Source organism: Leptonychotes weddellii, chromosome X, assembly GCF_054177405.1.
Source record: "Leptonychotes weddellii isolate Sample4059 chromosome X, ASM5417740v2, whole genome shotgun sequence".
Lineage (NCBI taxonomy): Eukaryota > Metazoa > Chordata > Mammalia > Carnivora > Phocidae > Leptonychotes > Leptonychotes weddellii.
Window position 1 is genome coordinate 49,534,859 of NC_138385.1, and position 15,859 is coordinate 49,550,717.

The window sequence follows — 15,859 nt, forward strand, 5'->3', positions numbered from 1 at the left end:
TTTGTCTGATATAAGGATTGCCACCCAGCTTTCTTTTGGTGGTAGTTAGCATGGTAAATCATTTTCCATCCCCTCATTTTCAATCTGGGGGTGTCTTTGGGTCTAAAATGAGTCTCTTGCAGACAGCATATCAATGGGTATTGTTTTTTAATCCAATCTGATAGCCTGCGTCTTTTGATTGGGGCATTTAGCCCATTCACATTCAGGGTAACTATTGAAAGATAGGAATTTAGTGCCATTGTATTGCCTGTAAGGTGACTGTTACCGTATATTGTCTGTGTTCCTTTCTGGTCTATGTTGCTTTTAGGCTCTCTCTTTGCTTAGAAGACCCCTTTCAAGATTTCTTGTAGGGCTGGTTTCGTGTTCACAAATTCTTTTAGTCTTTGTTTGTCCTGGAAGCTTTTTATCTCTCCTTGTATTTTCAATGACAGCCTAGCTGGATATAGTGTTCTTGGCTGCATATTTTTCTCATTTAATGCTCTGAAGATACCATGCCAGTCCTTTCTGGCCTGCCAGGTCTCTTGGATAGGTCTGTTGCCAATCTAATGTTTCTACCATTGTAAGTTACAGACCTCTTGTCTTGAGCTGCTTTCAGGATTTTCTCTTTGTCTCTGAGACTCGCAAGTTTTACTATTAGATGTTGGGGTGTTGAACTTATTTTTATTGATTTTGAGAGGGGTTCTCTGTGCCTCCTGGATTTTGATGCCTGTTTCCTTCCCCAAATTAGGGAAATTCTCTGCTATAATTTGCTCCGATATAACTTCTGCCCCTCTCTCTCTTTCTTCTTCTTCTGGGATCCCAATTATTCCACTGTTGTTTCATCTTATGGTATTGCTTATCTCTCAAATTCTGCCCTCATGATCTAGTAGTTGTTTATCTCTCTTTTTCTCAGCTTCTTTATTTTCCATCATTTGGTCTTCTGTATCACTGATTCTTTCTTCTGCGTCATTTATCCTAGCTCTTAGTGGCCCCATTTTTTATTGCACCTCATTAATAGCCTTTTTGATTTCAACTTGGTTAAATTTTAGTTCTTTTATTTCTCCAGAAAGGGTTTCTCTAATATCTTCCATGCTTTTTTCAAGCCCAGCTAATATCTTTAAAATCATGATTCTGAACTCTAGGTCTGACATCATACTAATGTCCATATTGATTTGGTCCCTAGCAGTCGGTACTACCTCTTGTTCTTTTTGTTGAGGTGATTTTTTCTGTCTTATCATTTTGTCCAGAGGAGAATAGATGAATGAGAGAACAAAATGCTAACAGGGTAACAACGTCCCCAGAAAATATACCCTATACTAGTCAGAAAAGACCTGAAACTGGGGCAAAATAAAGGGAAAGAAAGAAAAAAGAAAAAGGAAAAAAAAAGAAAAAGAAAAAATAAAACAAAACAAAAACAGAACAAAACAAAACAAAAAAAACAGAATATGATCAAATATGATCAGGCTGGTGCATAGATCAGTGCCACACACTAGATTTGGGGTATACTTTGGTCTGTTAGAAGAAAGTGCCTCCCAAAATTTTAAAGAAAGAAAAACTTATATATGTACAAAAATAAGGGTTATGATGAAGGAATGGAATATTACTATAAAGATGAAAATTACAAAAAATTTTATAAAATAAATTGATAACATAAGAAGTTGTTTGAAAAAAGAAAGAAGAAGTTTAAAAAAAAAAGAAAAAAAATGGAGAGAATGTGATCAGTCAGGAGACTAGAACAAAGCCATACACTAGAGATTTAGGGTATATTTTGATCTGTTAGAAGAAACTGTATCTCGAAATTTTAAAGAGAGAACAACTTATATATATATATATATGCCAAAAATAAGGATAACTACTATGAAGGGATAGAATATGACTCTAAAACTGAAAAATAAAAATGTTTTTTTAAAAAGGGGATTGTTAAGATGTTGTTTGAAAAAGGGAAAAAGAAAAATTCAAGAAAAAAAACAAAGATAGTTAAAAAAAATTAACTTTGTAAGACTAAAGAATCATAGTAAAAAAGCCATGAATTCTATGTGCAGTATTCCCCTAGCACTGGAGTGCTGTCATTCTCATTGATCGGTAATCTTGGTCTTGGCTGGCTGTTCTTGCTGATCTTCTGGTTGAGGGGCCTGTTGCCGTGTTTCCCAAATGTCTTTGCCGGAGGCAGAATTGCCCCACCCTTGCCTGGTCTGGGCTAAGTAATCTGCTCGGGTTTGCTCTTGGGAGCTTTTGTTCCCTGCAAGCTTTCGGCACAGCTTTGGAGCACGGGAGTGAAAATGGCAGCCTCCCAATCTCGGCCGGGAGGAGCCGAGAACTCAGGGCCCCAATCCTCAGTGAGCCCCCACAGAAAAGCAGTCAATCACTTCTGTCTCCCCGGTCTCCAGCCGCACTCCATGCTCACCCAGCCTGTGACCAAGCATTTCTATCTCTGGCACCGGACGTGGTGTGGAGTCCCCAAACCCAGCAGATCCCTGCGGTGCACTCCTGCACCACTCCTCCCGGGGGAGGAAGGGGAGTCTCCCCGGATCTGCCTCTTGTTGTGTCCCTGCTGGAGGAGCAGTGGCCCAACTGTGCCACAGATCATGGTTTATGGCAACCCCGAGCTGAGAGCCCACTCCTCGGCTCTGTCTCTGCAGCCAGCTTCCCCACTCTGATACCTGGGAGCTCTGCCACACTCAGGCACCCCCAGTCTTTCTGTGACCCCGAGGGTCCTGAGACCACACTGTCCCACAAGGGTTCCACCCCCTGCTTAGCTACTAGAGCAATGTCCCTCAGTGGAGCCGACTTCTAAAAGTTCCGATTTTGTGCTCCACTGCTCTATCACTTGCCAGAAGCAGCCGATGGAGGTCCCCTCCCCCGCCGTCTATCCTCCCGAATATCGCCTCGGATTCACTTCTCTGCACGTCCTACCTTCCAGAAAGTGGTCGCTTTTCTGTTCAGAGAGTTGTTGCTATTCTTTTCTTCGATCTCCTGTTGAGTTCATAGGTGTTCAGAATGGTTTGATCCCTATCCAGCTGAATTCCTGAGACCAGATGAAATCCAGGTCTCCTACTCCTCTGCCATCTTGCTCTGCACCTCTAAGATTTCTTTTATGAATGGAATCATGTGGTACTTATTTTTCTCATTCTTATTTCACTTAACAAAATAACTTCTAGGTCCACTCATGTTTTCTGAAATGGCAAAATTTCATATTTATGGCTGTGTAATATTCCATTTTATATATTGCCACATCTTATTTTTACAAAATTATATTTATTTATTTGAGAGAGAGAACACAAGTGCAAGTTGGGGGAGGGGCAGAGGGAGGGGGGTGGGAGAAGCAGACTCCCCTCTGTGAGTGGAGCCCAATGAGAGGCTTGAACCCAGGACCCTGAGATCACGACCAGAGCCAAAGTCACACACTTAACTGTCTGAGCTACCCCTTTATCCATTTGTTTATTAATAGACACTTAGGTTGCTTCCATATCTTGGTTGTTATAAATAATGCTGAAATAAACATAGTGCTGCCTATATATTTTCAAATTAGTGTTTTTCTTTTCTTTAGGTAAATACCCAATAGTGGAATTATTGGATCATATAGTGTTTCTATTTTTACTTCTTTGAGGGACCTCCAAAATGTTTTCCACAGTGGCTATACTAATTTGCATTCCTGCCAACAGTGTACAAAATTTCCTTTTCCTCCACATTGTCACCAACTATTTCAATTTTTTGTCTTTTTTTTTTATTATTATACAATAGGCTGAAAAACAGTCTCATCAATATATGATGCTGGGAAAAATGGACAGCTCCATGAAAAAATAAAATTGTACCACCTTTTAACACCATACACAAAACTAAAAATGGATTGAGGGCCTAAATATGAGACCTAAAACTATAAAAATCCTAGAAGAAAACACAGCAGTAATTTCTCTGACATTGGTTGTTACATTTTTCCAGCTATGTCTCTTAAGGCAATGAAAACAAAAGGAAAAATAAGCTACATTAAAATAAAAATACTTTAAACAGAAAAAGAAACCCTCAATAAAACAAAAAAGACAACCTACTGAATGAGAGAAGGCATCTGTAAATGATATATCTGATAAGGGATTAATATTCAACATATATAAAGAACTTATACAAGTCAGCACCCCCCAGAAAACAATCTAATTTAAAAAATGGGCAGAGGACCTGAATAGACTTTTTTTCCAAAGAAGACATATAAATGGCCAAGGGGTACATGGAAAAGACACTAAAAATCACTAAAAATCAGGGAAATGCAAATCAATGCCACAATGAAATATCACCTGACACTTATTTGTATTTTATTTTATTTATTTTACATAACTAATTAATTTTGTTTTATTTATTTTATTTATTCCTCACCTGCTAAGCATCATGGAAGTATTGAGTAAGACCTCCATGCTATCCAAAACACTGAATTGTTTTCTTGCTTGAACACTTATTGCTAGGAAAGAGCACCAATGGAGTACCACCTCCCAAACTATAGGTAGTGGAGTAAAATTTCACATTTAATGGGAAAATAAAATGGATCGACAAATCTCAAAAGCAAAGAATAAACCTCACACTGAGAAATTCACCCTAGTAAATGTGGTATTTCTCCTACCTTATAAGTGCAGCTTCCCCCTTTTATTTTTAAACTTGGTATTTTCCACTCCTTTTCATCTGTTTATCTTTTTACCTTAACCTTTATAAGAAAAAAGGTTTTCTTCTGTGCCCTTTACTGAAATTTTTCCATAGGTCAGTGATAGTCTAAATACAGTTAGTATTTTTTTTTTTTTACTTCGTAGTATGTGTCCAGTAATGTGGAGCAGCATGGTATTATTTTTGAATTGTGCTTCACAAAATCCAAGAACATTCCAAGGTATTATATTAGAAACAACTTGAGAGTGAGTTGTAGGGGATGAGTGGAAGGGGGGAAAGTGTGACTAAGTAGAAGGAATCTGAGTCACCAACATTGTTGAATTAGGGGAGGCCTGATTTTTATCTGTTTCATGCATTGGTCTTCTGTGTTAGATACTTTCTTAAAGAAAGGGCTCCACTACTAAGGAAACAGGTGAAAATTACTGATATTGTGGAAAAAGCAAGCATGGACATTGGAGCCAGACAAATCTTAAATCAAATTTTAGTTTGAACTTTGTGGCTTAGAGTCTATCTGTATATCCTTGGGTAAACTTAAACACTCTAAGCCACCAAATCCTTATTTCTGAATTGGAGACAATATTTACCTCACAGCATTTCTCATGGATTAAATTAAATATATTAACATAAATAAAGGCACATATAACAGTATCTGGCATACACTGGTGGTAAATATATGTTAGTTACCAAAGTGTTATGGTGGATAGACAAAAAAATAAATGAATATTTTCATTCACAGAGAGCTTATATTCCACCTAAGATGACAGATCAATATACCTTAGAAAATTAAAATAGAAGTCACTAGTGTATGGGGGTGTCTATAAGAATAGTATTATTTCTGAGGAGATAGAGCTACATAAGCCAGAATAATTAGACTTCATGGAGAAGGCTTGCTTTAAATAATTTAGGTCAGTGGTTCTCAGCCATCATTATGGAGATGAATTAAGTAGGGAGTTTGATATGTGTGTGTGTATATATATATATATATATGATATACATCTATATGATAATATATACATGTATATATGTGTATGTGTGTATACATAAATGTGTGTATATATGTATATATGTGATATATATATATGATAGCAATATATATATTAGAGATATATCACAGATATATATCACAGATATCATAGATATATATATCAAAGATATGATTAATCTAAATAAAATATCCATCACTAGTAGCCCAATAGGTACTCATCCAGTGATATTGGGAAGTACAGGCAATATGGTGGAGGAGAATATTGAGCAAAAGGAATACTTTTATTAAGCTTTTTATTTTAATTCCAATATAGTTGATATACAGTGTTATATTAGTTTCAAGTATACAATATGGTGAAAGCAACAATTCTATACATTACTCAGTGTTCATCATGATAAATGTATTCCTTAATCCCCATCATTTATTTCACCCATCCCCCAACCCACCTCTTTTCTGGTAATCATCAGTTTGTTCTCTGTAGTTAAGAGTCTGATTCTTGTTCCCTCTCTCTCTCTCTTTTTCCTTTGCTCAGTTGTTTTGTTTCTTTTTTAAAATATTTAATTAATTAATTTATTTGACAGAGAGAGAGAGAGAACACAAGTAGGCAGAGTGGTAGGCAGAAGGAGAGGGAGAAGTAGGCTCCCCGCTGAGCAAAGAGTCCAATGTGGGACTCAATCCCAGGACCCTGGGATCATGACGTGAGTCAAAGGCAGATGCTCAACTGACTAAGCCACCCAGGCACCCCTGTTTTGTTTCTTAAATTCCACATATGAGTTAAATCATACAGTATTTGTCTTTCTCTGACTGACTTATTTCACTTAGTATTATACTTTCTAGTTCTACCTATGTTGCTGCAAATGGAAAGATCTCATTTTTATGGCTGAGTAATATTCCATTGTACATATTTATCACTTCTTTATCCATTCATCTATTAATGGACACTTGGGTTGCTTCCATAATTTGACTGAGGTCAGCTTAGAGCATCTTATAGTGTCATATTGTTCAAAAATAAGAATAATAACAACAGTTATGAGGGAACATGTGAAAATGACAGAGGAGGTGACTTAAGAGTTCACAATGTCCAAAGCTGGGACAATTTGAGCAACAAAATAAATAATGATAGCAAAGACAAATCAGTTCTGTTTAGAATAATAATTACAACTTGAATAAAAGAAAATTAGAGCATTTTCTAATGGCACATTTAAATTCAGACTCCTCTCATTAGTTATACTATTAGATGTCAGGGTGTTGACCTCTTTTTATTGATTTTTGGGGCAGTTCTCTGTGCTCCCTGATCTTGAATGCTTGTTTCCTACCCCAGATTAAGGAAGTTCTCCACTATAATTTTCTCCAATATATCTTCTGCCCCTTTCTCTCTTTCTTCTTCTTCTGGGTTCCTAATTATTCTAATATTGTTTTGTCTTATGGTATCACTTAGCTCTCAAATTCTCCCCTCCTGCTCCAGTAGTGGTTTATCTTTTTCTCAGCTTCTTTATTCTCCATCATTTGGTCTTCTGGATCACTAATTCTCTCTTCTGCCTCATTTATCATAACAGACCTTCCACTTTTGATTGCACCTCATTAATAGCCTTTTTTATTTCAACTTGCTTAGATTTTATTTCTCAGGAAAGGGATTCTCTGTATCATCTGTGCTTTTGTCAACCATAGCTAACATCTTTACACTTGTCATTCTAAGCTCTAGTTCCAACATCTTACTAATGTCTGTATTGGTTAGGTCCCTGGCAATCGGTACTGCCTTTTCTTTTTCTTGAGGTCAGTTTTTCCATTTTGTAATTTTGTCCAGAGAAGAATAGGTGAATTAGAGAACAAAATGCTGAAAGTGTAACAATGACCCCAGAAAAATATTCAGTAAACAAATCAGAAGAGACCCTAACCTGGGGGGAAAAGAAAAAAGAAAAAGAAAAAGAAAAGAAGAATATGATCAGACTTGAGAAGAGAACAGAGCCACACACTAGATTTTGGGTGTATTTTGGTCTGTTAGAAGAAACTGCCCCCCAAAATTTTTAAAGAATGAAAAACTTATATATATGTAAAAATGAGGCTAAATACAATGAAGGGATGGAATATGACTGTAAAAATGAAGAATAAAAAAAGATCTTAAGAAAGGAATTGATAAGAAGTTGGTTGAAAAAAGAAAGAAGAAAATTTTTTTAAAAAAAGAGAGAATGTGATCAGGTGGGAGATTAAAACAAAGCCATACACTAGATTTAGGGTATATTTTGGTCTGTTAGAAGAAACTGTATCCCAAAATTTTAAAGAAAGAAAAAAATATATATATATACAAAATATATATATATATATATATATATTTATACACACACACACACAAAATAAGGTTACATACAATGAGGGTATAGAATATGACTGTAAAAATGAAAATTAAAAAAGATTTTGAAAAAAGAATTGATAAGATGTTGGTTGAAAAAAAGGAAAGAAAAAATTTTAAAAAAAAGAAAAGGAAAAAATAGAGAAAATTTAAAAAAATTAACTTTGAAAGACTAAAGAATCACGGGGGGAAAGCCATGAATTCTATGTGCTGTATTCCCCTAGCACTGGAGTTTTGCAGTTCTCATTAATCGGTAAACTTGGTCTTGGCTGGATGTTCTTGCTGATCTTCTGGGGGAGAAGTGATTCTCTTGCAGTGATTCTCAAATGTATTAGCCTGAGGCAGAATTGCACCACCTTTGCCAGGGGATGGCTAAGTAATCTGCTCAGGTTTGCTCTGGGTTGCTTCTGTTCCATGAAAGCTTTCCATACAGCTTTGGAGGATGAGAATGAAAAAGGTGGCCTCCCAATCTCTGGCCCCAGAGGAGCCAAGAAATAGGGGCCCCACTCCTCAGTGAGCCATCAGAGAAAAGCAGTCAATCACTCCTGTCTCTCTGGTCTCCGGCTGCCCTCCATGCTCACCCTGCCTGTGACCGAGAGTTTCTATCTCTGGCACACAACCCTGTTTGGAGTCTCCAAACCCAGCAGATTCCTGTGGTGCGCTCCCGTGCTGATCCTCCCTGGGGGAGGAAGGGGAGTCTGCCCGGATCTGCTACTTTTTGGGTCCCTGCTGGAAGAATAGTGTCCCAACTGTGCTGTGGATCATGGTTTATGGCAACCCCAAGCTGAGAACCCACTCCTTAGCTCTGTCTTTGAAGCTGGCTTCCCTGATCCAATACCTGGGAGCTCTGCCTCACTCAGGCACCCCCAGTCTTTCTGTGACCCCAAAGGTCCTGAGACCACAATGTCTCAGCGAGGGTTCCACCCTCTGCTTAGCTACTGGAGAGATGCCCCTCAGCAGAGCAGACTTCTAAAAGTTCCAATTTTGTGCTCCACTGCTCTATCACTTGCCTATAGCCAGCTGATGGTGGCTCCCTCCCCCATGGTCTATCTTCCCAAATATCGCCTTGGATTCACTTCTCTGCATGTCCTCCCTTCCAGAAAGTGGTTGCTTTTCTGTTCATAGAATTGCTGCTGTTCTTTTCTTTGATCTCCTGTTGAGTTCCTAGGTGTTCAGAATGGTTTGATAACTATCTAGCTGAATTCCGTGGACCAGAAGAAATTTAGGTCTCCTACTCCTCTGCCATCTTGCTCCTCCTCCCTGGGGTGTTGAGATTTATCAGTTCTTTATATGTATTGGGTATTAACCCTTTATCAGATATGTCATTTGTAAATATTTTCTTCCATTTTGTATGCTGCCTTTTAGTTTTGTTGATTGTTTCCTTCACTGTCTAGAAGCTTTTATTTTGATGAAGTTCCAACAGTTTATTTTGCTTTAGTTTCCTTTGCCTTAGGAGACATACCTAGAAAGAAGTTGCTATGGCCAATGTCAAAGAGGTTACTGTGGATGTTCTCTTCCAGGATTTTTATGGTTTAGTTTTCACAAGTAGGTCTTTACCCATTTTGAATTTATTTTGGTATATGGTGTAAGAAAGTGATCCAGTTTCTTTCTTTTGCATGTTGCTGTCCAATTTTTCGAACATGATTTGTTCAAGAGACAGCCTCATCCCCATTGGATATTCTTTCCTGCTTTGTTGAAGATTAATTGAGCATATAGTTGCAGATTCATTTCTGGGTATTCAATTCTGTTCTATTCATCTATGTGTCTATTTTGTGCCAGGACAACTCTGTTTTGACCATCACAGCTTTCTAATATACCTTGAAGTCTGGAATTATGATGCCTCCAGCTTTGCTTCCTTTTTTTAAGGTGACTTTGCCTATTTGGGGTCTTTTGTGGCTCCATACAAATTTTAAGATTGTTTGTTCTAGCTCTAAGAAAAATGCTATTGGTATTTTGATAGGGATTGCATTAAATATATAGATTGCTTTGAGTAGGATACACATTATAACAATATTTGTTCTTCTATTCCATAAGCATGTAATGTCTTTCAATTTCTTTGTGTCCTCTTCAGTTTCTTTCATCAATATTTTATGGTTTTCTGAGTACAGATCTTTTGCTCCTTTGGCTAGGTTTATGTGTAGGTACCTTATTGTTTTTGGTGTGTTGTAAATGGATTGATTCCTTAGTTTCCCTTCCTGTTGCTTCAATATTTTATTTATTTATTTATTTATTATTTATTTATTTATTTTTCAAGTTTTTATTTAAATTCCAGTTAGTTAACATATAAGTTTCAGAAGTAGAATTTAGTGATTCAGACTTACATATGACACCAGGTGCTCCTCACAACAAGTGCCCTTCTTAATACCCACCACCCATTTAGCTCATACCCTATGCACACCCCCTCTATAAACACTCAGTTTTTTCTCTATAAGAGTCTGTTTCATGGTTTGCTTCTCTCTTTTTCTTTCCTTTTGTTAATCTGTTTTGTTTTTTAAATTCCACATATGAGTGAAATCATGTGGTTTTATCATTCCCTGACTGACATATTTCACTTAGCATAATACACTCTAGCTCTATGCACTACATTGCAAATGGTGAAACTTATTTCTTTTTAATGGCTGATTAATATTCTATTGTTTATATACCACCTTCTCTTTATCCATTCATCAGTTAATGGACATTTGGGCTCTTTCCATAATTTGGCTCTTTTTTTTTTTTAATGATTATTTAAGTTGAGGGTTTTTTTTTTAAGATTTTATTTATTTATTTGTAAGAGACAGAAAGAGAGAGAGAGAGAAGCAGAGGGAGAAGCAGGCTTCCCCCTGAGCAGGGAGCCCAATGTGGGACTCGATCCCAGGATCCTGGGATCATGACCTGAGCCGAAGGCAGACACTTAACCATCTGAGCCACCCAGGCGCCACCATAATTTAGCTCTTATTGATAACGCTGCTATAAACCTTGGGGTGCATATATCCTTTTGAATCAGTATTCTTGTATCCTTTGGTTAAATACCTAGTAGTGCAATTGGTGGATCATAGGGGAGTTCTATTTTTAACTTTTTGAGGAACCTCCATACTATTTTCAAGAAGGGCTGCACCAGTTTGCATTCCCATCAACAGTGTAGGAAGGATCCTCTTTCTCTGCATTCTTGTCAACACCTGCTGTTTTCTGTGTTGTTAATTTTAGCCATTCTGACAAGTGTGAGGTGATATTTCATTGTAGTTTTGATTTGTATTTTACTGATCATCAGTAATGTTGAGCATCTTTTGTGTCTGTTGAGCATCTTTTGTGTCTGTTAGCCATCTGTAAGTCTTCTTTGGAAAAATACCTATTCATGTGTTCCATTCATTTTTTAACTGGATTATTATTTTGGGGGGTTGTTGAGTTTGATAAGTTCTTTATATGTTTTGGATACTAACTCTTTATAAGATATGCCATTTGTAAATATCTTCTCTCATTCTGAAGTTTGCCTTTTAGTTTTGTTGATTGTTTCCTTCACTGTGCAAGAAGTTTTTACCTTGATGGAGTCCCCATAGTTCATTTTTGCTTTTGTTTCCCTTTGCCTCTGGAGTCAGGTCTAATTAGAAGTTGTTACGTCTGATGTCATAGAGGTTGTGCCTGTGTTCTCCTCTAGGATTTTGATGGTTTCTTGGCTCACATTTGGTCTTTCATCCATTTTGAATTTATTTTTATGTATGGTGTAAGAAAGTGGACCAGTTTCCTTCTTTTGAATGCTGCTATCCAGTTTTCCCAACACCATTTGTTGAAGAGACTGTCTTTTATTCCATTGGATGTTCTTTACTGCTTTGTGGAAGATTAGTTGAACATATAGTTGTGATTCCACTTCCGGGTTTTCTATTCTGTTCCTTTGATCTATATGTGTTTTTGTGCCAGTACCATATTTTCTTATCACTATGGCTTTGTAATATAGCTTGACATTTGGAATTGTGATGTCTCCAGTTTTGCTATCTTTTTCAAGATTACTTAGGCTATTTTGGGTGTTCTCTGGTTCCATACAAAGTTTCAGTTTATTTGTTCTAGTTCTGAGAACTAATGGTGGTATTTTGATAAGGATTGAAGTAAATGTGTAGATTGCTTTGGGTAGTATAGACATTTTAACAATATTTGTTCTTCCAATACATGAGCATGGAATGTTTTTCCACCTCTTTCTGTCTTCTTCAATTCCTTTCATAAGTATTCTATAATTTTCAGAGTACAGATCTTTTACCTGTTTTGTTAGGTTAATTCCTATGTTTCTTATGGTTTTTGATGCAATTGTAAATGGGATCAATTCCTTAATCTCTCTTTCTGCTGCTTCATTATTGATGTATAGAAATGCAAAAGATTTCTGTATGTTGATTTTGTATCCTGCAACTTTACTGAATTTGTCTATCAGTTCTAGCAATGTTTTGGTGGAGTCTTTTGGGTTGTCTACATAAAGCACCATGTCATCTGTAAATAGTGAAAGTTTGACTCCTTCCTTGCCAATTTGGATGCTTTTTATTTATTTTTGTTGTCTGATTGCTGAGGCTAGGACTTCCAGGACTATGTTAAACAACAATGGTGAGAGTGGACATCCCCTGACTTTTTCCTGACAATAGAGGAAAAGTTCTCAGTTTTTCCCCATTGAGGATGATAATACCTGTGGTCTTTCATATACAGCCACTATGATGTTGAGGTATGGTCTCTCTATCCCTATTTTGTTGTGGGGTTTTTATCAAGAATGCATACTGTACCGTGTCAAATGCCTTTTTTTGTATCTGTTGAGAATATCATATTGTTCTTTTCCTTTCTTTTTTAAATTTTGTGTATCACATTGATTGATTTGTGAATATTGAAACACCCTTGCAGTCCAGGAACAAATCCCACCTAATTGTGGTGAATGATTCTATTAATGTACTGTCGGATTCAATTTCCACTATAATTTGCTCAAAAAAACCTTCTGCCCCCTTTGTCCCTGTCTTCTTCTTCTGGGACTCCTATGATATGAATTTTATTACTTTATGAAGTTGCTGAGTTCCCAAAGTCTGCATTCATGATCCAATATTTTTCTTTCCTTCTTGTTTTCATTATTTTCCATAATTTTATCTTCTACATCATTTAATTATTCTTGTGCTTCTGCCATCCTTGGGGTCATAACAACCAGTTTCAAATTTCAGTTGAAGCATTTTTTTTTTTTTGGCCTGATTAGCTTTTGGGTCTTTTATCTCTGTGGTAAGGGATCCCCTGGTGTTTTCTGTGCTTTTCTCAAGCCCAGCTAATATCCTTATGATTATTGTTTTAAATTCTGCATCAGGCATATTACCTAAATCTGTTTCAATTAGAACCCTGGTTGTGAAATTTTCTTGTTCTTTTTGGGGGAGATGAATTCTTCTGTCTTGGCATTCTGTTTAGGTCTCTGTCTTCTTCTGTATGTTAGGGAAACTTGCTATATTTCCTACTCCTGAGAGTAATGGCTTTATTAAGATGAGTTTATAGGGCGCCTGGGTGGCTCAGTTGGTTAAGCGACTGCCTTCGGCTCAGGTCATGATCCTGGAGTCCCGGGATCGAGTCCCACATCGGGCTCCCTGCTCTGTGGGGAGTCTGCTTCTCCCTCTGACCCTCCTCCCTCTCATGCTCTCTGTCTCTCATTCTCTCTCTCTCAAATGAATAAATAAAATCTTTAAAAAAAATATGAGTTTATATACTGTCCAGGGCCTTGCACTTCAGGAAGTGTTTCTGGTGTATGCTGTGTACACTCTGCTGCTGTATTTTGGCTGATTTTTCCCTCAGGTCAGTCCTCTGCAGAATTTCTCCTTGCCTGCAGTGGGGAGTGTTTGGACCTTGGCCAGAGTGTGTTAAGTTTTAACTAGGTGTGCTCTGGTCTGGTTGTTAAAAAAACCTGATGGTATTTCCACTGAATCTTTGTAGTGCTCTATGCTCAGTTGATGTGTGTGATGTGTGTGGAGGGTGTGGATTGTGCTGGTCTTCTTGGGGAGGGACCTGCTGCTGCTCTGGTTCTTAGGAACACTGTCCTAGTAAAACAGAACTTGCAGAGTGCAGCAGGGTAGGGCTTGCTATAAATGATTTAGGCCACCACTGTTGGAGCTGTGCTGCTTACTGATATTAGTTTATGCTGAGGGGTGGGAGGAGGGAAGAGAACCAGCCCTTTCCTTAGTCCCCAGAGAGGAGAGTTTGCACCTGCTGCTATCCAGGAAGCCCTCCCAGAAGAGCAAACAATCTCCCCTCCTGTGTCCCAGCCATCCCTTACATCCCTGCTTACACCCGGTTTGTGTCTGAGCTGTCTGCCCACCTAGCAGTAGAATACACCTGAGTTTTATCCCAGGCAGGCTGGCTGAGTTTTAAAACTCTAAACTTTAGGGACCAGGCATGGTGTGGGCCTGTGCTGGTCCTCTGCAGGAAGGTCTAGCTATGCTGGTTGGTGCTGGTTTGTTCCAGAAGGGCAGTCACACCAAAATTCAGAAGCTTGGATTTGGAGTAAAGTGCAGCAAAAAGCCAGTGTCTAGGTTAGCCACCCTCAGCAGGGATGCATAATGGTGCCCATGGGCTTTTTTGTCTCAAGAGAGGCAATGCCACCTCTACCCAATGCACTCCAAGATGTGGGAACTGTCTTTTCCAGTGCATCCCAGGGGATCCTCAGATCATGCCATCTGCTCTAAGGCTCTCTGCCCTCCTCCACAGGAGCATGCTGTGCATGACCAGGCTCCACACCAGCCACAGTACGGACCTCTAAAACTCCAGATTTTGAGCTCTGCTTGTTGTAAAAACTTACAAAAATCAGCTCCTCTGGGTTTTCAAGTCAATGGCTCTGGGAAAATATTTTCCTGTGTGATCTCCCTTTGCACTTCTCTCTCTTTCTCTCCTCTCTTCCTGATCACAACACCTGCAATCCTTTTCTCCCCCAAATCATGTCTCCATACCTTCTTCCTTCCACAATGTGGCCTCTTCTTTCCCTCTAGTTATGCAGTTTATTCTCTCAGTCCTCAGATCGATTTCTTGGGTGTTCAGAATGATTTGATATCTATCTAGCTGTGTTCAAGGGATGAGGGAAGCTTAGGGTCCTCCTACTATTCTGCCATCTTAGCTCCTCCTCCCTTTTTGCTGCATCATTATTGGTGTATAGAAATGCAACAGATTTGTGTCATTGACTTTGTATCCTGTGACTTTTTAAAATTTGTTTATCAGTTCTAGCAATTTTTTTTTTGGTGGAATCTTTTGGGGTTTCTATATAGAGTATCATATAATCCATAAATAATTGAAAGCTTGATTTCTTTCTTGCTTATTTCAATGTCTTTTATTATTTTTGTTGTTGTTATTGTCTGATTGCTGTGGCTAGGATTTCCAATACTATGTCAAATAACAGTGGTGAGAGTGAACATCCTGGCTTGTTCCTTACAGTAGAGGAAAAGTTCTCAGCTTCTTCCCATTGAAGATATTAGCTGTGTTTTTTTGTTTTGTTTTGTTTTGTTTTTTTAATGTAGCTTTTATTATGTTCAGGCATGTCCCCTCTAACTCTAGAATGTTGAAGGTTTTTATCATGAATGGATGCTGTATTTTGTCAAATGCTGTTTCTGCATCTATTGAAATGATCATATGGTTTTTATGCTTTCTTTTATTCATGTAGTGTATCACCTTGATTGATTTGTGAATAACGAACTACCCTTGCAGCCCAGGATTAAATCCAGCTTGATGCTGGTGAATGACATTTTTTTTTAATTTTTTTTTATTCTTATGTTAATTCCCATACATTACATCATTAGTTCTAGATAAAGTGTTCCATGATTCATTGTTCGTGCACAACACCCAGTGCTCCATGCAGAACGTGCCCTCCTCAATACCCACCACCAGGCCAACCCATCCTCCCACCCCCCTCCCCTCTAGAACCCTCAGTTTGTTTTTCAGAG